At 37.8% G+C, this 24,835-nt stretch overlaps 1 non-coding gene and 1 pseudogene across 1 annotated transcript; one reads left to right on the forward strand and one right to left on the reverse strand.

Moving 5' to 3' along the window:
• Window positions 1-5,200: 5,200 nt before the first annotated feature.
• LOC120253514 lies at window positions 5,201-19,341 on the reverse strand (annotated as a pseudogene).
• A 3,216-nt stretch (window positions 19,342-22,557) lies between these two features.
• On the forward strand, window positions 22,558-22,664 carry LOC120253515. The gene has a single exon (XR_005534299.1). It is a non-coding gene; the product is annotated as a small nucleolar RNA R71 (small nucleolar RNA).
• The last annotated feature ends 2,171 nt before the right edge of the window (window positions 22,665-24,835 follow it).

Below are 24,835 nucleotides of genomic sequence, written 5' to 3' on the forward strand. Positions count from 1 at the left end.
GTGACCTCCTCCTTCAGGTCCCCATGAAGAAAAGCGTTCTTCACAGCAAGCTGATGAAGAACCCACCGAAGAACAGCTACAATAGCAACTAATGTACGAACAATGTGCATGTGGGCCACGGGGGCGAAAGTTTCCTCATAGTCATGACCATATTCCTGTTGAAATCTGCGAGCAACAAGACGCGCTTTATAGCGCTCGAGAGATCCATCAGAACAGGTCTTTACCTGATAGATCCAGCGACAAGTAATGGGAATGGCATAGGCAGGGAGAGGGACAATATCCCACGTGTGAGTCCCATACAAAGCATTAAGCTCCTCAGTCATGGCAGTCCACCACTTAGGGGATCAAACCATTTCCCTATAGGTATCTGGCTCAATGATATCTGAGACACTAGTGCTAGTAGAAGCATAACAAACAGGTAGATGTAAAGTAGAGCGATCTCATAAAGAGTAAGGAGGAGAGGATACCTCAGGATCTAGATCGATAGTAGGAGAGGCGTTAGAGAGGATCTGCCCTAGTGGAGTCACAGTGGGATCCCAACGATGGTAAAATAAACGAACTGGCGAGTGAGTAGGAGGGAGTAAAGAAAAAAGGGTAGGCACGACAGGAGACTCAACAGAGAGAGTAGAAGGAGGATCAAGAGAGGAGAGACTAAGAAGCTCCGGAGGAGTGAGGAATGGAGGAGAGGAAGGCACAGGGGAAGTATCCTCAGGAGAAATGGTGGGGAAAAGGAAAGAGAGAGGAACCGAATTAGAGGGAGACTCAGTGGAAGAAGAAGAGGTATAAAAGGGGTGGCTTCATCAAACATGACATCTCGAGAGATACGAATACGACAGGTAACAGGATCATAGCAATGATAACCATTATGCTCATGGCTATATCCCAGAAAAATGCAAGAGACAGACTGGGCGGTGCGCTTGGTCCGCTCTAGAGGTGAGAATAAAACAAAACAACGACAACCAAAAACACGAAGATGATCATAGCGAGGAAGTGTTCCATGAAGACACTGTCCCGGGCTGTGATCATGAAAATAAGAGGAAGGTTGAAGAATAATTAGATAAACAGTTGTACTAATAGCATCAGCCCAAAAGTAAGGAGGGATAAAAGCACCAAGAAGAAGAGCACGAGCCGTCTCTAAGATATGACGATGCTTGCATTCAGCTACCCCATTCTAAGGATAAGCCCCAAGACAAGATAACTGAGACAATGTGCCCTCAGAAGACAAAAATGCACGAAAAGCCTGAGAAATGTATTCACCACCCGAGTTAGAACAAAAAATCTTTACTGAGGCAGCAAATTAGGTGTGAACCATGGCTATAAAAGATTGATAAATAGACAATAACTGACTACGATTATGCATAAAATAGATCCAAGTAAAGCGAGTTGACAAGGCCCCCTTGCGTATATCCCGCAAGTGCACTGGTTTGTCGAAGTAATAATCCCGGATGAGCGGGTATCGAATCCACAGGGAGTAGGGAATAAAAACACTTAATTCACTTCTTAGCTATATGAAAGATCAATAGGGATAAGTGTGACAATGATTCAATTCTCAAAAGTAAAAGCAACAAGTAACAGAGCACGAGTAAAGGAGGAGGTAAGGCAATCGATAATGATGGGATACTCGGATAATGCTCCGCCTAGGATAATTTTTTCAAGTGCAAGAACCCTCTATTAGGCTTTCTAATCAATGCAATGGTGAGTCGTGGAAATCCTTAATTACATAGTCCCAAATCTAAGGTTAACTATGCCTAACTCTATACATGTCCCGGAGTAGATATTAGATAACCTCTCAACCTCGCACTCGCATAGAGTTGCAACAAGCTCTAGGGGTTCCAAGTGATAAATCTCTTCCTAATTATAGACCTAACCCTTTGGTCCAGGTGGAAGGTCCCTAACCACGATTAAGCCCTAGATACTAAGATCACCTCAACGCTTCACTCCGTTGCACGCGTAACTAAGCCACAACGAAAGTTCATCCCTTAGAACATTCACTCTATTATGGCCACAAAGAACTCGAGGAACGGAGGTAGAATCTATCACGTCGGAGCAGAAAAGGGATGCTCCTCTACCTCTCGACTCACCCTCTCAACCCTCTCCAACCTAGCTTTGTCAAACGCTCCTAGTGTGTCACTCACTCACAAGGTTACCAACGAGAACTCTCAACCCTAGTGTCACTCTAGGGGAAATGTTCATACAATTAAGCATTCAAGTTTGGAACTCACAATAAACATCAATTAATTGAAAGCATAATAAAGAGATTCAATGAAACAAATACATCCTAGGGTTCACAAATAGCCAAGTACCCACTAGGGGTTTAGCTCTCCATAGAGCTAAGTACAATCAAAGAAATAGAATGTAAAAGCAATAAATCCATAGAGAAACCCCTCGATAGTCGTGTCGATGGTCTTGTGGAGAGTCCTCTACTCGTCGTCCAAGGATTCCCTCGTCCGGTATATGATACGCCTCGACGGAAGTTCCCCTACCAACCTTCTTCCTAAGGAATAACGATGTCAGAGCCGTAGAACCCCTCCAAAAACCTAGCTAATACCCCTCAAAACCCTAGCCGAAGCCCTCTCTCAAGTTGGGGAAAAGATACTGAAATCGGGGCTGAATCGGCTTTAAATAGGGTTGGCATCGGGCGACTACACGGGCCTGTGGATCTTTCACACGCCCATGTGGAATTTCCATGCGGACGTGTATAATTTCCACACGCCTGTGTGGGTTCTCTGATTTCCTATTTTCTCGGCCGAACATTGAACATTTTTGCTATAGTACTACGCTCTGATCACTACCTTTACGATTATCCGGCTGAATAGCTTCCCGATTCCATGCTTTCATCGGGGTAACACAAAGGGGCACACGTTCACGTCGTGGATCACTTGCTTCTTAAATGATAGACAAGTTGGTGGAGCTCTTGTTCTACGTGCATAACTCAGAATGCTCGAGTGTGACTACCATTGTGCCCCTCCAAATGGATGTGCTAACTCGAATATGAGGAGGTTGGCACACAATCTAGCATCTCACACCTGACCTATGTCTTCGCGTTTGAACTTCAGCAAGATTTCCCCCAAAATTGGTGCATTATGATCCACATTGGCTTCTTTCCTTCATAATCGGCCTCACAACCCTACCTACAAGGAAGTAACATAAAAACACACATATTAGTGTAAAAACCCGAGAATAGTAATGCTCAACATAAGGAAAGAATGCTTCGCATTAATATCACACAAGCACTTATCACCAGTGTAGTCATCAATAAAAATAACATAATAGCAATTACCTCCTTTAGAAACATAAGGAGCAGGACCCCAAACATCAGAATGAATAAGTTCAAAAGGAGTAGTAGTTTGAGATACATTCATAGGATAAGGACGTTGGAGCCATTTACCAAGCTTACAAGAGAACATAGACAACATCAGAGGAAGGAGAGACAGCTCCTAAGACTCCAAGACGAATAAGAGATAATAGACGAGAGTGACACAAATAACTAAGATGATGATGCCATATATGATGAGATAAACTGTAGCATGACAGTGATGAACAAACTTAGTTGAAGATGTCAGGTGAAGGGTATCCAACACATAGACTCCATCATGGCGGCGGCCAGCTCCAATCACCGTCCCACTTTGATCCTGCACACGACATGATGTACGGTCAAAAATAACCTGACAGCCATAATCAGTAAGCTGACTAACATACATGAGGTTCATGGATAAATGAGGAACATGAGATAAAGAGGGAACAGAGAAGAATGTAGAAGAGAAGTGGCTAGTAGATGAAATAGGGAGCAGGGTGCTATCAGCAGTATGAACACGTGTGATATGTAAGGGTAGACAAGAATGTTGAAGATGAGTGGCATTATGAGTCATGTGAAGAGAAGCACCAGAATCAAGTAGCAAAATAGGGCAGGAACTACCCGGAGCAGAAGGAGAAACCTGAGCTGACCGTGCATGGCATGTGGAGTCTGCTAGATGGAACTGCTGAAACTACCGGAACATCTACAACAACTGCTGATCGACAGGAGACAGCGGAGTAGAAGATGGTGGAGCAAGAGACGATGGAGCAGGAGAGACCTGGACAGAATGTGCCTGCTGGTGGGAGGGAGGTAGCGGTAGAAGAGATGGTGAAGAAGCAGTACGTGGAAGTCCATGCTACTTCTTCTGACACTCACCCTCAAGATGACCAAACAAGCCACAATAGTGATAAATCACAGTGTGTTTCAGCCTTGTAGAAGAAGAAGCCCGAGATGAGATAAAAGAAGCTGGGGGTCTAGTAGTTGAGGACGAAGAGACAGGAGGAAGATGAGAGACAGCAAGAGCACTACCTTCCCCTGTGAAAGAAGCCCGGAGACAGGTTTCCTCAGCACGAATAAAGGTGAAGGCATCATCCAAAGAATAGACCGAGGGAGCATGCAGTAACTGAGCCTGAGTTTGCTTAAACTTGGGACGAAGGCGCATAATGAACTCATACATATGTCATGTCTTATCATGGTTACAGCGACGTGAGCAAGACTCAGAACAAGTAAGGATCTGGGCAGCATGAACATCATAATAGGGAGGAGTCAGAGCATCAATCTGACGCCATAAGACATAATACCGACTATAGAACTGGTCGACAGTGTCCTCGCCCTGCTGAAGACTAGTGAGAGCTTGGTGTAAGGTGTAAAGATGTGCCTGACTGGAACCATAGTAACGGCGCTCAAGATAGTCCCACATCGCCCCGAGCGGTGGCAAGATCAATAATCTAAGTACGAATATCAAGAGTGACCGTCTGACAGATCATCGTCTTGGCCGTAGAACCATTAGCAGCCCGTTTCTCAAACTGATGCTCAAATACTGTAAGAAGAGTAGAAGCCTCAGTCGAGGGAATGGTGTTAGGGAGAGTAGGCGCAGTAGGAGCAGTACATGTACCATCAACGTGGTGAAGAACGCGGATGCCATCGAGAATACGCTTGATAGTGAGCCGGCAAGCGATGTAGTTGGTTCCATCAAGCACCACATTTGAATGATGGAGATTGTGGTGACGCATCTTAGGTAGCACCCCACTGAATCCATAAGCATCCATTTGTTTTTTTAATAGGCAGTACCAAAATTTTTTTTTAGTCACACATGCACAAGGCAATCCCATCATTGTTTTTGCTTTTGAAGACAATGGAACTCTTCAAATTGTCTTCATATGTTTAGAAGAAGGCCCAAACTCTTTATTCTAGGGAATTGATAGAAAATGGAGGTTGGTCGGCTGGGCAGCGAGTGGTAATCTCGGCGAGCGGCAGGCGACGGCAGTGACGGCACGGGTCCGGCGCTAGAGTGCGGCGCGGCGCCGCTAGGGCGCGGCTAGAGTAGTTGGGCGCACTGGCGGGCTGTGCGCGAATGCAGCCGGACTCGGCGTGGGTAGGTCGGTACGACGCCGGGTGAGGCGCGGGCGAGACTAGGGGTGGCGCGACGGCGGGCGAGGCTTGGGGCGGCGCTGTGGCAAGCGAAGCTAGGAGGCAGAGCAGAAGTTTAAATATGGTTTTTTTTTTTTAATGAATGAGTGAATGAAAAGATGAAGAAGAAAAGACTAGTGAAAGAGAAATGGCCGGAGAGGTGGCCGGAGAAGTGACCGGAGAAGATGACCGGAGATGGGTACCTAGTCTGATACAATGTTAGAAGATGGAAGAATGATAGAAGAGAAAAGAGGTAGATCAATGCTCATCTATTGCACAATAAACAAGTGTGATCATGGGGCTTCATATAGAAGCCAAAGATACAAGTATACCCAATGTAGATACATACATACATCTAACACTTTTTGCCTTAATGCTCACTATAAAATAAGAATTTCTGCAAATCTCTCCATGAGCATAAAGCACAATGATTTACAAATGTAGAACCCATGATTGGAAGGAACTATGTAATTACCAAACTAAATAATTCATATAGTAGTAATTACATATGCTAGTAATCATTCAAAATTTGGAGCACATGTAATACCTTATTAATAAGCCATATCTTAATGAAACATTTTAAATTTTAATTTTTATTATTAACTCAAATAATTATCATTGATGAATGAAATAAGTAAAAAAAAAACCAAACAAAGCTCATACATCATTAACATAAAATAGAAATTGTACTAATACAACAACAAACCGTTAATCCCAACCATTTGGGGCCAGCTACATGAATCTTTCACTTTCACGTTGCCCAAAAAGAAAATCAAGATCATACATATCATTATGTAAAGTTTCTGCTAAACACTTAATAAGTCTAACTCAACCTCTTATATAACCCTTCACTTTTTCACCTTTCCTATAGGGACAACAACCAGTTGTCTAAGGATATCTCCATACCTTCTCAATAGATTCTCTCTTAACTTGTCAGTAATAGGCATCAACTCCTCTATTTCAGATAATTTCATTCCTTAATCCATGATATCCATCCTTCTTAGCAACATCGGACATCTATCTCAACATTCTCATCTTAGCCACGCTCATTTTTTGAGTATGTTGTTTCTTAACTCCACAACATTCTAGCCAGTGCATCATAGCTGACCTAAAAACCATTCCATAAAACTTATTTTTCAATTTAAATAATGTCCTACAATCACAGAAAACTCCAAAGGTACCAACCATTTTGCCCATCATACTTTAGTCTATCTGTAATGTCTTTTGTAAGCTCTCGCTCATCTTTGATAATCAAGCTTAAGTACCAAAGAATTAAACATCTACCAATCTCACTATCATCCATCATAACCACTCCCTCATTACTACTCATCTTATTATTAAAAGTTATAAAAAAATTTAAAATTTTGTAATTTTTGTCAATATTCATTGTAAAAGACCTTTTTTGTTGTTGCATATAACCACTTGCTGCCATTATTGTGCTTTAACATGTCTTGTCAATATTAGTAAAAATTCTACATGATTTATTTCCATTGCAAATATGTCAAATCAACTAGTAGATATGTGTAAAATAAGGAAAATAGATAAATTGATTTTGATCATTTATCTCTTTAATAGATTATGAAATATATTTTTGTTAGTTTTTTAATGGCTAATAATATAAGCATAGCTTCAACATAATTTTCTTTCTTACACTTATATTTTGCTTTTTTTTAAAGGTAGTTTCCACACTTAGCCTAATTGTATTGCATAAATAAATATAAAGAAAAGAATATCCTCTTAATGGCAATGGGAGTGTAATTGAGGGAATTATTTGCAACCAAAGCAGATAATCTGAGGTTTTATCAAATATTGATAAAGTAGGTATTAAATCGCAATAAATATATAAGTCAATGTATTACTTGCAAAATCCCACCCAAAAATTTATATGAAAAGGGTTATGTGCATTAATATGAGCACCTGCCTTACCATGGGGCTTGACAAGCGCACTTGGTAATATTCAATTACCAACAATTTCTAGTAACTGTGTAATTACTATGTTGGTCAAGCATCCTAAACCTAATAATTACCACCATGGCTTAACTTACCATTAAGTGAATTTCCAAATCATGCTTTATTAGACCTACACAAAATAACAAAGTTGCAACTTGCAAGGATGTGTGTACATTACATATACAAGGTTCATGGATCATCGAAAACAAAAACATGATTTCTTTGTTTGGCCATTGGTCTGAGAGGTTGTGTAACAAGTGCATAATGTCACAATTTAAATTTGGTTAACTATAACTTTGGAATATGCTAAAACAGAAACAATCAATGTTGTGCTAGCATACTGTCCTAGTGCATACCTGCATATATATCTTTGTTGATATTAATTACACAAGAGGCTTTATTTATACCGCCTCTAGTTATCTGAAATATCTCGAAGACATCAGGATGCCCATAGTGCATGTGAACTCTGCAAAATCAATGGTAGTCATTATCTTTCAACCTAATCAAGTTAAACTGATCATAACATTAACCCTTACAACATAAAACAACGTTAAGAGCTAGGTCATAAGTGACATAACATAACCTGAAATAAATAACTTTTAATAGCTACATGTGATAATATAAAGAGAAAGATATTAAAGTTAGTAGAAAATGTAATAATTTAAACCATTTAAACCGTCATTTTGAAGGGTGGCTGTTAACTTGATCCCTCAAGTTTCATTTGTGAATTTTGCTCCCTTAAAATGTATGTAGACCAATCAAGAGCAAAAGAAATCAGACAATGTCCATATTATGCTTCAAATGAAAAAGAGAATAAGCAATGTCTGCCTTGATATATGTATAAATAACGATAAGAAAAACTGTAAATGTAATAACTGAAATAACATTTTTCTCAAAGAAAAATTAGAAAAATATCACATACATAGCTAATCATCACGCAAGCATTCATAAATAACTATTGGCATTAATTTTAAGGAATTCCCAAAATTGATGATCCTAATAGAATCCCCAAAATTGTTTATAAATTGGTCGAGGAACATAAAACAACCATTTACAAGGTTTTAGCTATGCCTCTTGATCATACGCTTTGCTATATTCAGAGTTTAGAGAAGGATTTGTCAGGAGCAAATGACAAAATCCCATCCAAACAGTTTCCAGAAGTTTATAAAAATGAAGTAAATCAATAACTTATTAAAAAGAATCCAATTATAGATGGCGTAAAATATACTTATTTGAGAGGATGTGCTAACTTGTTGTGCAAGCGTGACGAAACTAGTTTCTTGATTTGACATAAACCACGCTAATGAAGAGACACTAGAAAAGAAGCACCATCAAAGATAATGAGCTAGGCGGAGTTAAGAAGTGATCTGCAATATGCTTAAGGATAAAATGACAGACATTGAAAACATTTACAAACCTTCCATTAAATACATATTCTCTAACACCAAGAATTGTAGGATGCCTAAGACCATAGTTTCCATAGAATTCCTCAAGGAGATTTCTCATTTTTAAAGCCTCCTCAAGATAGTTGTCCTGTATTTAAATTAAGCAAGAGCCCAAACTAAATAAATGTAGGAATACTATTAGACGTAGAAAGATCACCAAGGGCACATTCAAGAAAAGATCAAGCATATTTCAATGTCCGGGCTACTAAAGATTAGGATTAATTGTTAGAAATGCAGCTGATGTTACAGCAACAAATAGCATTTTGTCCAAAATAACTTAAATTTAAAGATAAATACAAATATTAAAGTATTTTGATGTTGCGGCAATTTGGAAAACCATTGCTTGTTAGTAGTTAACAAGTCATTGTTTAAGCCAATTAACTCAATAATGCTAGGAAGATTTCACTCCAAACCTTTCTTGGTAGCACTGATTGCAAGTGGAAACAAATGCCACATATTGTTTAGTAAGGGAGTGAATACAAATGATTTCTGGAAGAATTATGTTGTGAATAGCAACAAAAATAATACATAGTTCTTATAAAAATTGGTCTTTAGTTCAAACAATAATCTTTAATTCCAAAGACACACACGCACACGTACACGTGAATGTGCGTGCGCACACACACTGAACGAGCGAGGTAGGGGGAGGAAGAAAAGGGGGGTTGGGGGGGAGTATTCCTGCAAAGAATCCCTACTGCTCATCATTCAAGCAATATGCTCTCAAAGGAATACAGCTAATATAAATGAAAACTGAAACAAAATGGAGATAAGAAGATTGTTTTCTTGTTTTCTCAAAAACTATCTTGAACACAAGGAACAAGGCTTCTGTTTATAGGGCTGTACATTCTTAAGTTACCTGCCTAGTTTTGGAAGTAATACAAATTAAAGCAACTATTCAAGTCAATCAATGACAATTACACAAATCAATCAATGATAGCTAATTAATCTAAATCTGTCCATATTTTCTACAATAAATAACACATTCATCCAACTAAAGACCCCAAAAATAAACACCTTACAAATGCCTATCACATCCAGAACCATACCAAATATACTTCCAAAAAAGTCATGAGGAGAAACCTGATTCATATCAATAGTTTGGATAGCATCCCCTTGAGTGAAAATTATAGCATGGTTTTGTTTTTCCGGCTTTCCTTCTCCAAGTTTTGGATTTCCAGGAAGCTTAATCGAATATATTTCCTGTATGATAAAAGTCAACATTTTAAGTAATTCATTTCAAACAAATTAGACTCTAATATAATCATCACACAATACTTGCTAGAAATATGAAAATAGTAGAACTTATTGTTTTCTATTGGAAAAATAATTGAATTTATACCATTATATCTACTATACAGTATTAAATGCAACATGAAAAAGTTACGAGAGATTTAGGGATGCTATCAATAACATGCTTCAGGCTCACAAAGAAACTGAGAAATCTAGAATTGATACCTGCATTTAATAAATTTAAAAGTTTCCAATAAAAATTATACCATACATTTGCACTCACAATATCTTGGCCATTCTTGATATGTACAGATTTGAGTAAGAAATAAAATGTCATTGAGTAAACTTGGGTGTTTCAATTGGCCAAGCTTCAAGTAAACCTTCACTAGTTTGTTCTTGTCACGCCCAGAACCCGGCCCGGCCGTACCCGGTGCACAGACAAACGGCCGCAAACCCAAAGGGCGTAAACCACATAAGCCTGCAAGGCCTCGAAACCTAATTCAGAGCAGATCATTTATAACAAATCAATTGAGTCACTGGATTACAGACTCTACAGAGAGCATAATACGGAGATGCAAGAAGTCTAAAATACAAAATACAGGGACACAAGGACAAACAATGACAAGAATTCAAAATTTTCAACAGAACAAGACAACATTTACATACTGTCTTTCAAGGTCCACACCGGTCTACCACTGGTGATCTGAAAAGGATTTAAAGCAAATCCATGAGCTCACTAGCCCAGTAAGTAATCTAGAAATTATTTAAAAACAACAAAGTTTATAAATCTCGGTCTCAAAAATTGAGAATAATTCAAAGTTTAAACGTAGTTTAAACAAATATAACATAAATAATTCACCAGAGGTATGGTTCCAAAGCAATACCATTATCTAAAAATATCGTAAGCAAAGAAATACCAGATTTCAAAGCTGTAAATCAAAAACATAGTAAATCACCAAGTATACGAGATTTTTAGAATAACACAAGTCTCCGAAATAATAATTTAACAAAATACAGAGTATAATATTCTAATAAAAAACATATTTCCAAGTAAGTAATTCACCAAAAATTGAAAACCAGAAATGCGATATCAGAAATTCGGAAATTTCAAGGCATGACAAAAAGTATGTGTCTTTGTAGAAAATCAAAATCAAAAGGACAAAACAGAAACCAATTAAAAGATTTCAATGTATGTCTCGGAATTCACTATAGATGCCAGAAATCATTTGTTTACCCTCGGTGACCCAAACCAGAATAACATAAATCATTTATTTACCATCGGTGACCCGAGACTGAATATCTGGAGGCCGTTAATTATTTCACAAAACGAACACGGTGAGAAACTCCAGTCTCATTTTCTAGAATTTTTTGTCAAGAAGATCAGGGTTTAACCCCCCACTGATAGGGTTGCATATCGCTCATTTGGAGACAAAAACTTTAGATACAAAATATTTACAAGATATAAAATTCGGAAATTACCCAATTCCTGCGATTCCCATTTCCATAGAAAAAAATAATAAAATTTCAAGATCCCACTATTGGGAGAAAAGAACTATATAGAAATTAAATATAAAAAAAATTCAGCAAACAAATTAATAAATCAAAATACTGATTTATCTGAAACTAAAGTAAACAATTATGTAAATAAATACATAATGGAAATAATTTAAACAACTCAAATGATAGGAGATCATACCCACTTCTGGATACATATAAAAATTCACATTTTTAAACATTTAATTTAATCATCTAAATGAAATCACAATACTAGCATAATTATTAAAGCAATACCTAAATAAGCAAAATATCTGAAAACACCAATATGATAATAATTATTTCTAATTTTACACAATTTAATTATATGAAATAAAAAGCTATAATAAAGGAATAGATAATCATTTTACTCAATAAAATAATTTTCACAAATACAAAAAAAAAATTGAAATTATCAATGGATTACTTACCTGGCAACAGTCTAACTCCAAGATACAATTTCAATCTAAAAAACCCTTCTCCACTAGTCCTATTTACCAAGGATTGACAATAGTCAAAGAAAAATAAACATCAACTATGACTTAGAAAAACACACAGTGAAATCAAGGTACGCCGGTGCAAAAGTGCATACGAGAAATAGTTAACCATGCTATAGATAACTACACGCTCTCATGTAAACTCTACCCATACTTTAAGTAACAAGGATGGAAATTGAGAGAAATAACTTGGAGGACAGACAACAAGAAAATCACTATGTAAACATAATCATAAATAACCACCCATTAAGTTGTAGGTCCATGCATAAGTATATTATATATACATGCATATTGGGACACATATATATACACCACCGTAATGTGTGCACGTACAAATAATACACGAGTATATGTGTATATATAATAAATAAATAAAAAATTCTAAATGTTCAATTTGGCCAAAAAGAACACAATACTACTCAGGCTGGGGATTCAATTGAGTATGAGTATCTATACATATATATATATATATATATTTCTAACATTAAAAATAAGTTTGCAAATAGGGGTACCTACATATATAACACATGCATAATACAAAACACCCACTCATTAAATGGTTGCCTTTCAATAAAAAGTGCATAATTAGAGGCCGAAAGGTGGGAATGGATCCAAGTATATATATATACTTATTTTTTAAAATGCAAGCATACATACATATGCATAAATACATATATCAAACTACATATAATTATATACAAAAAAAAATCAGTGGATAAAAACCAATGTATATTTACAAGTGTAGGTATACACATATAACAGCAACCCATGGTTGAGCAACGAAATTTTGTAGATAAAAAAGCGTTCAAATACACTACAACTAAAGCATCAGGGTATTAACCTCAACATAGCATGCCAAACGATCCAAATTAGACATATATCATAGGCAACTTGTAAAGGTATAAAAACACCATCAGACAATAGACATAATCTTCAAAGAATTTAATGGCAACCTAAAATGGCAAGAATGGGAAATGAAAACAACTCACCATTGAACATCTACTTGGTGAGATTGGCCAGCCTTTAAGCTTCTCCCTTGGCTCCCAATCCTAGCCAAAGACCATACCGCAAAGTATGAGAAAGAGAAAGAAGCAAGTTGCTCAATGCCTTTTGAAACAAAACCAAGATGGCAACAAAGACTTAACAAATCAAGGCTTAATACAAGGCTTAAATCAAGGGGTTTGCTTGGAAAAGGGGCCTGGAATCCAGGCTTGAATGTTTTTTTACAAACAAATGGAGACAAAGGCTGAGCTCACAGATCTCATATATCTTCATCTAGTTAATTTGATATTTTCTTGGTGCTCATTTTATGTTGGCTGTATTCCTATATATTTCAGGAGTCTGGAATAAGAATTTAGTCTTGTTCTACAAAATACCTTCAACTGTTACCGATGTCACACCACCATCTGTGATGATTTTGCTTCTTCCTTCCATGTGCAATTGCTAATTTGAAACGCTCCATCCATGGTGATCATACCTTCCTAATTCCATGTGTGATGGCTAATCCAAACTCTCTTACCACTCATATGCCAATTATCCATGGTAATTCTATCTCATCTTCCGATTTCCTTCTGTAAAAGCTATTCTGAAACCTTGCTCTACTGCTATTGCAACATTGAAGAGTGTTGTACTCTTTTTCCACTAATGTTGTTGCCGTTGCTGCTATCTCTAGTGAAATATTGTGAGCTTTTCTTCACCTACTATTATTGAGGAGTTGGGTTTTTTTTTTACCCACAACACCCCTTACAAGTGATAATCACTAGATAGATAGAGAATCAAACAAGGAACAACTTTCTTATTTATATCAAGGGCTAAAACTCATCACATAATCCAGTATAATTCATACAAACATCAAGAACTCAAGAAAAACAGAAAAATAGTAAAGAACTCTCACAGTTCCTAACAAATACAAGAGATATATATATTACATAGAAACTTGGGTACACAAAGAAAAATGAACCAGCTTAGTCATATAACATGCATTTTCACCTAGCTTACTCGATTGCTTTAGCTCCACTTGCCTCGAACTAAGCTTTATCACACTGATTAACTCATCTCAGCCGTTGATCCCTTTAATCTACTTCTCTATCAAGTTGCCTAGAACTTGCACACTTTCTTTGACCAACTTAATTACAGAGCCCTTAATTTATTTCCAGCCAAAGCCCAACTGTTTTAACAGACTTTTGAATACCTAAAAAGACAACTTTACCCTCTGAACACATTTCATTCGGAAATCTCTGATATCACTGTCAATCTTCACAGCAACACAGTCTTCTCAATCTTGTCTTCCTATCAGCAACACCAATATACTTTAATAAAACACTAATAGCTTCCCCTTGATTGAAGGCTGCAAACACCAAGAGCATCATGAAATTTAATTTGCTTTCTTGCATCCATACCTTTAGTAAATAAATTAACAAATTGATCATCTGATTGCAAAACTGAAGCTTCACAATTTTCTTTAACACCAATTCTCGGATAAATTGAAACTTGATATCAATGTGCTTTGTCCTATCATGCATAATTGGATTTTTGGGCACTGCTATACATGATTTGTTATCTCAAAAAATATCAATTGGTCCTTCTTGTGGCATCTCACAATCTTGTAACATTTGAAGTAACCAAATTCCTTGACAACATGCTGTACACAAGGCAATATACTCAGCCTATATTGATGACAAAACAACAACCTCCTGTTTCTTTGCAATCCATGAAACAACACTTGTTCCATATAAAAACAATACACCTGTAGTACTCTTCCTTTCTTTAACAATACCATCCCAATCACTATCAGAAAAACCAACCAGAGAACCTTTCACATTTCTTTTGTAGAAAATTCCATAATCCACAGTACCAGCCAAGTATCTTAAAATGTGTTTTGCAGCTCTATAAGCCATTGTAGAAGGTTTCCGCATAAATTTACTCAAAATACTCACAAGAAAAGCTATAGCAAGCCTTGTATGTGTCACATACATCAACTTGCTAATTAATTTCCTATATTCTGTCACATTCACTAGCTCTTCATGCTCTTCTACACATAATTTGTAATTAGACTTTAAAAGAGTAAGAACAAACTTACAGCATTGCAATTGATGCAATTGCAACAAGTCCTGCACATACTTTCTTTGACAAATGTGAATACCTTCTTGATCTTGCTTCACTTCAAGAACCAAAAAATAAGACATGAGTCCCTAGTCACTCATTTCAAACATCTTCTTTATATTATGTTTAAATTCTTCAATCAAAGTTGGAGATGATCCCATACAAATTAAATCATCCACATAAATGCACACCAATAGAAATTGCTCTTCACCTACAATCTTTTTATACAAAGTATGCTCACTAGAATTTCTATCAAAACCTTGTTGCAAAAAAATACTCATCGATCTTCACATACCAGGCTCTAGTTCTTGTTTCAGGCCAAATAAGGCTTTATGTAGCCTATAGACATAAGTTTCCTTTTCTGCAATTTCAAAACCCCTAAGTTGTTCAACAAATACTTCTTCTTGTAATAATCCTCATGACCTTCAAGACAACATCTGCTACTTTTAATTCACTGCCTATTCCTCTAATCTGATTAACTACTGCCAAAACACTAGTAAAATACTGTTGGACTGACTAATCTTTCTTCATTTGCAACAAAATAAATTTTTGCCTCAAAGTTTGTTGCCTCACTGACACCATACAATTGGTACCTTAACTTTGATTCTTTATGTGATCCCATGCTTGTTTTGTGATATCATATCTCACTATTCTGTGAAGAATTGTTTCATCCACAGCTTGTTGTACTAAAAATAATGCCTTTGCATCATTCTCCAAATCTTTTTCTTTTGTTTCCTCCTTCTTTATACCCTCTTTTACCACCTTCCACAAACTCTATGATCTGAATAATGTCTTCATAAGGTAGCTCCAATGCTCATAGCCTTCCCCTCTAAAGATAGTCAACAATGAAGGGCTTATATCTTGTGTAGAAGAAGTAGTAGAACTTGAGGCCATCTTTGTCTTAACACCAACCAAACTTCACACACCACACAAGCACAAAAACACCTTCACAAAACCCTCATAAACACAACAAAAGTCCATAGCCTCTGCTACACCTCACCTTCATATACTGCATCAAACATACACCATGAATATAAACAACAAGCATGAAAGAAACTCACTAGAAAACACCATCAACCACAGCTCTGATACCACTAATAATCACTTGATAGATAGAGGATCAAACAAGGAACAACTTTCTTTTTTATATCAAGGGCTAAACCTCATTACATAATGCAGGATAATTCATACAAACATCAAGAACTCAAGAAGAACAGAAAAACAGTAAAGAACTCTCACAGCTCTTAACAAATACAAGAGATATATATATTACATAGAAACTTGGTTAACAAAATGAAACAAACTAGCTTAGTCATATAACATGTGTCATCACCAAGCTTATTCGACCGCTTTAGCTCCCCTTGCCTCGAACTAAGCTTCATCACACTGATTAACACATCTCAGCCATTGATCCTTTTAATCTACTTCTCTATCAAGCTACCTAGAACTTACACACTTTCTTTGATCAACTTAATCATAGCCCTTGATTTATTTCCAACCAAAACCCAACTGTTTTAATAGACTTTTAAATACGTGAAAAGACAACTTTACCTTTTGAACACATTTCATTCTGAAATCTTTGATATCACTGTCAATCTTTACAGCAACACAGTCTTCTCAATCTTCTCTTCCTATCAGCAACACCAAAATAATTCAATCAAACACTAATAACAAGTTATGTGCTCTTCTTCTACACTACTGCTACTATCCCGCAAGTGTTTGTTCTACTGCAGATGATGATATTACCCTTGAAGATTTGTGTTCTCCTACTGCTATTGCTACTATTGGAAAACAATTTGCTCTTCTTAAACTGTACAATTAAAGACTTGTGCGCTATTCCACTATTGCTACTACTGAAAAGTTGTGTTCTTAAATTGTATTATTAAATAGTTGTGTGCTCTTGTTCTACTTTTGCTACTACTAATGAAAATTTATTTGCTCTTCCTAAATTGTATATTAAATAGTTGTGTGCTCTTATCCTAATATTTCTACAACTATTGAGAAGTTAGGTGCTCTTCTTGAACTGTACTATTAAAAAGGCGTGTGCTATTCTTAAACTGTAATAAAGAGTTGGGCACCCTTCTTCTACACTTGCTATTGCTACAACTAGAGTTATTCGATTTCTTCAACCACTACTGCTACTAATACACATAATGTAGCTAAAGACTATTAATGGAAGATCTCAATGAATTTTCAAATGGTTCAAGCATTCTTTGTTATTTATTTCAACCATATTTTTCAGAAGAGTTAAAAAATTAGTGCTCCATTATGCAAGTTGGACCTTACAGTGACCTCCGTTCTACAACTTGAGAGAACATGTCAGCATAAGCTTATCTTAGTATAGTTGGCCTTATTCTCTTTCTCATTTGATTTCATATTATTCTTATTATTTTGATAAGTTGTTCGTGCTCTTCTTATGAAGGCTTTATACTTATATATATATACATTGCAAGTCTCTAGTAGTTAAAATGTTTGGAATAAGAAATCCGTGCTTTCCTACAAAGATAACGTAGGAGATCATTATAGTTAAAAGAAAATATCTTAACATTTCTCTGGAAAGAGGTTTCTAGATAACCATGTCATTCATAGGAAGACTATTAAATTGTAGCTTAGAATAATATCTCAGTCAAGCAATACAAAAATTATCTACCTGATCCTTTCCATGCACCTCAGCTTTGACAAGTTTTGACTATAATTCCTTTGAAACTTTTCCCTTAGCATCTACATTTTCCTCCGTATGTATGAAAGCAACTCAAAGTGCTTCATTTCTGCAAAAGGACAAATAATTGATCAACATGCAGTATACAGATCACATAGTAGAATGCTAAGTATAAGAAGATATGGTAATAAAGAACCATGTGCAAAATAATAACTAATATGCACATAAAAAAACATTTTATATTCAAATCCATCATTAAAGAAGAGATTCAGACATCACAATCAAATGCGTGAAATCTTAGACAAGTGCTTGTAGTGTATCACTAAAACAAACCCTTCCTTGTTTATGGATGAGCAGAGCCCATAGGCAACCAAAACAAATCATGCTAAAAGGAATATAGGTCAGTTTAAGGACTTCTAAGGAAACAATGTAAAGCACTTATGATTTACGAACAAGATCACTAATAGACTATGATGGCTGAGATTGAAAGTTTAACCAAGCAGACAGAAGATAACCATAAATGACTTTGATAATTTGCAAACCACACAAGTCCAAACTATACCTAAGAAAATCTTAACAATCAAAATTTACATCTTATCATGACCAGATTAAACCGTAGAAGCACTTCTATGAAATTGGATATTCAACCCTCAGTAAGCTTACAAAGCAAAAGTAACATAAGAATAGGTACATAGGCCAAACAAGAAAGACAATGTTACTAAAACATCATGCCATATAGCTAATATTCCTAACTAATAAAGCCGCAAGGAAATTTGGAAGCATCTTAGAATAGGACATGGCAGGATAAGATTAGCATTCCAAAAAGTAGCTAAAAATTAAATTAGGCAACTGTGACCTTTGCATTAGACGGCCAATATCAGCAGCTTTCTTATCCTTTTTTTTGCTTCTGTTGTCCATAAATCTCCCATGAAACGACATAAATGAACTTGATGTATAACCATCTTCAATCCCTGCAAAATAGCAGTAATAATGGGAATAGTCGCACCTAATAATTTTCCTCATGAATGGCGTTCTGATTGTTAGATGCAAACCAAATATATTACCCAAGATTGATTCAACCCAAGATGAGAGACCTACACCTATAAATTCATAGCAATAATTACTGAATGAACCGATGTGTGACTAATGTTTACTCAAACACACCCCTGCATGGTCTATTTTTAACGACCCACGTTACAAACCAAACCTAACAGAAATTGTGAGAAGAATTGGAATAGATTTCTTAATTTTTGGAGTAAAATGGGCAGCACATACATACACACATTAACCCTAAATTAATCACATAATTTATGGGATCCAAACAAATCAGAAAAATATTCTACCAAATCATAAAAAATCATCCTAATTCTAAGTAACTACGAAAAATAACTTTCCTAATTCTGGTAAATAGGATTCAGAGAGTGAGTCAGAAGATATTACCTCATTATTGTTGGGTTTCGGATTAGATTCTTGATCGTGTCTAGGTCCAGAAGCAGCCATCTTCCGCCTTTTAAGCACTTTGTTCTTCCCAAATCTTACATCTGCAAGTACAGATTGGTATTGGACTGGTTTAAGTTCAATTGGTGAAAGAAGGATTGGACTTTGACTCTCGCTTAGGCTTGACTTGTGTATTAGTTTTGTAGGTTGAGGTTTAGGTGTGATGGTAGTGGTGTTGTCTTTTGGTAGAGTGATGGTACTAGGAAAATCTTCAAATTCCCAACTATTCTTATCTTCTCTTTTTTAACTCTCCCCCTGAAGAAAACAGTGAGGGAAATAGGACTCTTGCTCATGAAAAATCACACCCATTGAAACATAAAAACTCTTGGAGGGAGGATGATAACGTTTGTACCCTTTTTGTGTAGAGGAATATCTTACGAAGATGCATTAAAGAGCCATTGGATCTAGTTTTCCATTATTGTGACCATGAATGTGAACATCAGACACATAACCAAATATCCAAGGAACAAGGTTATTTGTGATTTGTAGGTGAGGGTAAAAGGTGGAAAGTTTCTCCATGGGACTTTGAAATTTTAGTACTCTAGATGGCAATCGATTGATTAGGTGTGTGGAAATAAGGACTGTTTCCCTCGAAAAAGACTTTGGTACCAGTTTTTGAAATAACAAGGCCCTAGTTGTCTCGAGTAGGTAACCCATTTTCCTTTCTGCCACTCCATTTTGCTGAGGGGTGATAACACAAAAGGACTCACGCACTATTCATTTTTCCTCAAAGTAGAGATTAACTAATCGATTGAAATAATCCCTGGCATTGTCTGACCTAAATCTCTTGATTTTGACCCCAAATTGGTTTTCTATCAAGGAAAAGAAATTAGGAAGGACACAACTGACATCAGACTTTTGTTTAAGCAAGAATACCCATGTAACATGAGTATAATCATCAATGAATGAAACAAACCATCTTGCCCCAAAGACATTTGGAATATTAGAAGGCCCCCAAATATCACTATGAATAAGATGGAAAGGAAAAGGACTTATTTTATTATTGGTTGGAAATGGGGCACGCTTGTGTTTAGCTAGTTCACATACCTCACAATGAAATTGTTCTACATCAAGACCTTGAAACAAAAAAGGAAACAAGATTTGTAAAACTCTAAATGACGGATGGCCAAGGCGATGATGATAAATAGCTCAAACAACCAAAACTTCACCAAATTCACATGAAAACACATGATGGACTTGAGAACCCACTATAAAAATCGTAGCACAAGTATATAAAAATCAAGACACCAACACTCAACACTTTATTCATGCAACCACTGAACTAACAAATTAACAAAACAGTAAACACTTGGGTTGCCTCCCAAGAAGCGCTTGTTTAATGTCACTTAGCTTGACGTACCTTGTCTTACCTCACGGGGGCTCATAGATGAAAGTTGGCCTCTTACCCATAGCTTGAAAACATGATGAGCAAATTCTCTTGAGGGTAGAGTGTGAATTGTCGGGCTTGAGACCGCCTTGAAATGGTTCAACCAAATTATTTGGTTTACGCACGTCTCCAACAGCCATGGAGCATTTCCGGTAGCGTCTCCTAGCCCTCTTCAATCTCAGGAGCAACTACTTCAAGATCCCCGAGGTAGATGGTACTTCTTCTATCGAACCAAGCATCATGATCACTTCATTGTCCTCTTCTTGGTCGAACAAGCCTTCGTATGGATCCGAATTGAACATCTCCTACATGTATTCATCAATAATCTCATCAGTAGCGTATAGAAAGTACAAAGTATCATCGAAATCAAGAGAATGCCGCATGGCTTCAGCAAGGCAGTATGTGAGCTTGTCATCTCCAAGTCTCAAAGTTAGCTCTCCGCCGTCCATGTCAATTAATGACTTGGAAGTCCAGAAAAACGGCCTCCCAAGTATCAAGGGTACATCCGCATCCTCATCGACGTCTTGCACTATGAAGTCAACCGAAAAAATGTACTTGCCCACCTTGACAAGCACGTCCTCGATGATACCTCTTGGATGTCTCACTGTTCGGTCCGCTAGTTACAAAGCCATCCGAGTAGGTCTAGGCTCACCCAAGCCTAGCTTTTGAAAGAAGGTGTATGGCATGATGTTAATGCTAGCCCCTGAATCCGCCGATGCCATTTCTTCATGTAGATTGCCGATATTACATGGAATGATGAAGCTCACATGGTCTTTCTTCTTGTTCAGCATGTTCTTTTGCAAGACTGCCAAGCAAGACACATCTAAGATCACTGAAGCACTCTTCTCCAACTTCCTCTTGTTGGTCAACAAGTCCTTCAAGAATTTGGCATACATAGGATTTGGACCAATGCCTCAACAAAAGGAATATTGACATGGAGTTGCTTGAACAAACTCAGGAACTTTTTGTATTATTCATCCCCTTGGTCATTCTTCAATCTAGAGGGATAAGGGATCCTTGGCTTGAAAGGTGGAGGTGCCACCTCCTTCTCTTTGCTTGTTCCCTCTTCAACCTCTATAACCTCGAGTGCGTGTTCATTTGGCTTCTCGCCCAGAAGCCTACCGTCGACCTCACGACACTTCTCAAAGTGATCGCCTTCACATGCTCTCTAGGGTTGGTCTCGGTATTGCTTAACAAACTTCCATGTGGCCTTTCCGATAAGGACTTTGCAACCTTGTATTTGACGATTGCACAAACCTAGTTAAGGCCTTACCAAATCGGTCATTCGGGTCTCCAAACATGAAACTTTGTTTTCCACATTTGGGCCTTGTTATTGGAAACCCGGTGGCCCCATAGCCTTTTGTGGACCATGCTTGCTCCATGAGAAATTGGGATGATTCTTCCAACACTTATTGTAGGTGTTGCTATATGGGTTCCCTTGAGTCCTCATACTATTACCTACAAAATTGATGTTGTCAACCAAAGTTGCATCACCAATAGATATCGGGCAATCGGAGGTAGCATGTCCTCCACCACACCAGGTGCAAGTATTCACGGCCGCTACTCTGTTCAAAGTTAGAAGATCTAACTTCTTACTCAGTGACTCCACTTGAGCCGCCAACGAAGTCACTACATCTATCTCATGGAGACGGGCGACCTTTTCCTTCTCCCTGCCATTCCATTGGTAGCTATTTAACCCCATTTCTTCAATTAATTGACGGCCCTCACTGGGGACCTTACTACCTAAGGTACCTCCTCTTGCCGCATCCAAGAGTTGCCTTGTACTCGGATTTAGACCATTGTAAAAGGTCTGAATAATCATCCACTCTGGGAATCTATGTTGCGGGCACTTTCTCAGGAGCTCCTTGAGCCTTTCCCACGTCTCAAATAGAGACTCCCATTCCAATTGTATAAAGGATGAGATCTCATTCCTAAGCTTTGCAGATTTTCTGGGAGGGAAATAACGGCCAAGAAAAGCTTCTACCATCTCCTCCCATGTGGTAATTGATGCTCTAGGAAATGACTGTAGCCACTACTTCGCTCTCCCTTTCAAAGAAAATGGAAAGGCCTTAACTTGATGGCATCATCCGTTACCCCATTTATCTTCAGCATATCACACACCTCGAGAAAGTTCTCTATATGACTGTTTGTATCCTAATCGGCCAAACGATTGAACTACGCGGATTGCAGCAACATATGGATGAATGCCGGCTTCAGCTCAAAGTTTTCATCTGTCCTTATGCGCTCTGGGGAAAATACAGAATGTCTCTGAATACAACCACATGGGCATGCGGAAATTACCCACGCCTGTTCACCCAACCCATAGGGGCAGATGCACGGCCCTGTGGACTCTCTGTCCAACAGAGAAAATTCATTAAGTGTTTCGTATGCCCGTATGAAAAATACGTACGGGTGTGGATCATTACTATGCAGTTCACAAGGACAAACGCACGTCCCTGTGTATTCTCTGAATCGAGCAGAGCTCTTCTATAGAGATCCACACGGGCATGCAGAAAATACCCACGGCCATGCGTCTGTCACAGGATCGCCCACAGGGGCGAGTCCACGCCACTGTGCCTTCTCTGAACGAGCTCACAATACAAATCCACGGGCATGTGGAAATTCCACATGCCTGTGCATTTTCTCTGGATGCCTTAAAAACTCTGCAGGCTCTACAGAAAATTCCTGAACATGTATACACACTGACACATCCAAATATGCGTGTACACCGCAAGTGCACGGGTGTCGAAGTAATAATCCCAGATGAGTGGGTATCGTATCCACAGAGAGTATGGAATAAAGACACTTAAATTGTTTCTTAACTAATGTTGAAGATGAATAGTGATATGTGTGACAAGATTCAATTCTCAAGAGTAAAAATAACAAGAAAGAGAGCACAAGTAAAGGAGAAGGTAAGGCAATCGATAAAGATTGGGTACCCGGGTATTGTTCCACCTAGGACATCATTTCAAGTACAAGAAACCTCTATTATGCTTCCTAATTAATGCAATAGTGAGTCATGGAAATCCTTAATTGCATAGTCCCAAATCTAAGGTCAACCATGCTTAACTCTATACATGTCCCATAGGAGAAATCAAACAATCTCAACATCTCGCACTCGTATAGAATTGCAATGAGCTCTAATGACTCCAAATGAAAAACCCTATTCTTATATATAGACCTAACCCTTTGGTCCTGGTGAAAGATCCCTAGTCACAATTAAGCCCTAGATGCTAAAATCACTTCAACGCTTCACTCCATTGCACTCACAACTAAGCCCCAGCGGAAGGTCATCCCTTAGCCCATTCACTCTACTATGGACACAAAGAACTGTTGGAAAGTGGAAATAGGATAGATTATACCGGAGGGGAAAGGTGATGCTCCGCTACCTCTCGACTCACCCTCTCAACCCTCTCCAATCTGGCTTTATCTAACTCTCATGGTGTGTCACTTACTCACAAGAGTTACCAAGAAGAACTCTCAACCCTACTGTCACTCTAGGGGAGTATTCATACAATCAAGCATACAAGATTGGAACTCACAATAAACATTAATTAATTGAAAGCATAATAAAGAGATTCAATGAAATGAATACATCCTAGGGTTCACAAATACCCAAGTACCCACTAGGGGTTTAGCTCTCCATGGAGCTAGATACAATCAATGAAATCGAATGTAAAAACAAAGCATCCATAGAAAACCCACTCGTTAGCCATGGCGATGGTCTTGTGGAGAGTCCTCTACTCGTCGCAAGGGTCCCTTTGTCCAACCTAAGATACACCTCGCCGGATCGGTGCCGACGAAAGCTCTCCCACTAACCTTCTTCCAAACGGCACGTGATGTCGGAGCCATAGAACCACTCAAAAGCCCTAGCCAATACCTATCAAAACCTTAGCCACAGCCCTCTCTCAAGTTTGTGAAAAGATGGAGAAAAGAATCCTGAAATCGGGGCTGAAATTATCTTTAAAAGGGATGGAATCGGGAATCCACACACCCGTGTGAGCGCCCCTGTGGATTTTTCATACGGTGTCTAGAATTTCCACACACTAATGTGGATTCTCTATTTTCTTGTTTTCTCTGCCGGTTATGAACAGTGCTGGTACAGTATTC

The sequence above is a fragment of the Dioscorea cayenensis genome, unplaced genomic scaffold, assembly GCF_009730915.1.
Source record: "Dioscorea cayenensis subsp. rotundata cultivar TDr96_F1 unplaced genomic scaffold, TDr96_F1_v2_PseudoChromosome.rev07_lg8_w22 25.fasta BLBR01000109.1, whole genome shotgun sequence".
Taxonomy (NCBI): Eukaryota; Viridiplantae; Streptophyta; class Magnoliopsida; order Dioscoreales; family Dioscoreaceae; genus Dioscorea; species Dioscorea cayenensis.